Below are 2500 nucleotides of genomic sequence, written 5' to 3' on the forward strand. Positions count from 1 at the left end.
GTAATGTAACTAGAATTTTGAAAATAGATTGTGAAGGATTGCACATAGCCAACCCAGGTGGATAAAAAGTAGAAATAAAGCATGGTATTTGAATGTATAAATATATTAATAATGTAGATATAGCACCATGTAAACATGCATAAATAAATAGATTTTAGAGAGAATATAGTATCTTTCAAATGTCATGTAGTAAAAATCATCCTAAAGTTTCGTATTGCTGATGGTAAAATGAATTAAATATCTTTGTCTTTTGGTTTTCATGTGTATTAGTCTGTTACTCCTGTGGCTTATTTTGATCTCGTTGAAGGGGGTGGGACTCGTCTTTTGAATTTGTTAATCTTAACATTGCAATATCTTTTGTGAAAATCTTCAAAATTGTTCCATCCATCATTCCTAACATTCGATTAGCATGCTTTATTATTCTATTGATTTTTATTACTTCAGATTTTTTACAATTCCCACCCCAAGCAGCTACACAGAATCAAAAAAGACTTACAATGCAAGATTTATAAAACAGATAAAATTGCTTTGTCAACATCTATGGAGTACAGTCTCTTCGTCATGAATAATCCTGTCTTAATCTTATTAAGCACTTTGCACGAATGATTAGTCCAGTCTAATGTTTCATTGACAAGTAGATTTACGAGATATTTTTACTCCTCTACCCTCTCTACCTTTTCGTTTTTAATAATTATATTTTCATGTATGTTACCATCTTTCCTAAAATCAAATATAACTTTATTATCACACCATTCAACAAATCTTTTAATTTCGTTATAATAATTCAATACATCATCTCCGATACATGCTTAGCGTTGTTCATGCGGCGAGGACGTGTTACACATCGTTCTTGTGTTTTTCTATATTTAACCAGGATATACTGCGATCTTCTTGCATATTTTTTATATAGCAGGATAATAAGCAATCTGTGATACATTGGACTTTAAATTTATATAATTTTACAGATAGATTTTAAAATAATATCAAAATAAGCTGTGATGATTTCAATTTTACATCGTTATGGTCAAGTACAGCTCGACATTTTAAAAGATTTTACGGCCAAACGTGAATTGGGATCATGAAAACAAACACAGCAGTACATGTATTGTTATTCCAAGTCGCAAGAATAAAACAGGAAGGAAAGGGGGTGTTAAAGCCCGCATGAAAAGGAGAAAATGTAAACCTGTGCTGCCTGTGATAGTGAGTGACAATGTTAGATCTATCAACAACAAAATTGAAGAATTGCAGGTCGCTTCTAACTATTTGTGTGAATTTAGAAACTCGTCAGCAATATGTGTTACAGAGACGTGGCTACACAGTGACATTCCTGACAGCTGTGTTGAACTTAATAATTTTACCATAATTAGAAATGACCGTGACCAGATCAACACATCAAAATCAAGAGGTGGTGGTGTGTGTATTTATTTAAATGAAAGGTGGTGCCATCCAAACAATATCACTGTCGACTCACAAAACCAGCACACCGAACCTTGAACTGCTTACCGTGTCAGTCAGGCCACATTAGTTACCGCGGGAGTTTACCAAGGTGTTTATCAATGCCATCTATATACCACCGGACGCACATGGACCGACCGCCGCACTGGAATATCTGGTGGAAAGTACAAATAACCAACTGACATCACCACCCGATAGCATAGTCCTGGTGACGGGGGACTTCAATCGCGTTCCTCTTGATAACTCGTTTCCCCTACAACAACACATAACGTGTGCCACTAGAAACGAACGCACAATCGATCTGTTTTACTCAAACATTCAAAACGGGTATTCTTCTCGTCAAATGTCCCCTCTTGGTGAATCCGATCACAATATTGTTCTTAAGATACCTAAATATAAAACAAAATTGATATCTGTCCCATTCGTTCAAAAACAAATTCAGGTATGGGACAGCGATGCAACTAATGCACTAAGGGAGTGCTTCAACTCCACCAATTGGAATATTTTTTAGTGAATCAGAAAATGACCTCGATGAACTTTGTGACATCGTTACTAACTATATAACCTTTTGTGAAAAAACATCGTGAAAAGAAAAACAATATAATCTTTTGGAAATAACAAACATTGGCTGATAGATGGATAGATGTGTAGGTATGCAGATAGGTAGACACACACAGAGATAATATGTTTGAGGGGATTACGTAGCTGGAATCACGTAGAGTGGTCGACAGTTTTGTAAAAAATTCCATCTGTCTACCGTGTATGCAGTTGCCGGAGTTGGAACCGGAACAATTGATTTCGGAGTTGACATTTCACTTCTGATGTCTAAAAAGTTGAGTGTGATAAAAGGATAGAAAAGCCGGAAATAATAAAGAAAGATCAATGGATGGATATATAGATAGATAGATAGATAGATAGATATATTTACAGATAGATTAAATAAATAGAGAGAAAGACAGATTCATAGATAGATAGATAGATAGATAGATAGATAGATAGATAGATAGATAGATAGATAGATAGATAGATAGATAGTATGGAGCTG

The 2500-nt window shown here is 34.8% G+C and overlaps 1 long non-coding RNA gene across 1 annotated transcript in view; it reads right to left on the minus strand.

The window, feature by feature from the left end:
* LOC144965686 (uncharacterized) overlaps nt 1-2210 on the minus strand; it is a 13595-nt gene extending 11385 nt beyond the window's left edge. Inside the window, exon 1 of the long non-coding RNA XR_013644084.1 lies at nt 1504-2210. This is a non-coding gene — a long non-coding RNA (uncharacterized LOC144965686). The remainder of the gene's footprint in view (nt 1-1503) is intronic.
* Nucleotides 2211-2500: the final 290 nt, after the last annotated feature.

This window comes from Berghia stephanieae, chromosome 2 (assembly GCF_034508935.2).
Source record: "Berghia stephanieae isolate SIO BIC M18660-M18661 chromosome 2, UCSD_Bste_1.3, whole genome shotgun sequence".
Lineage (NCBI taxonomy): Eukaryota > Metazoa > Mollusca > Gastropoda > Nudibranchia > Aeolidiidae > Berghia > Berghia stephanieae.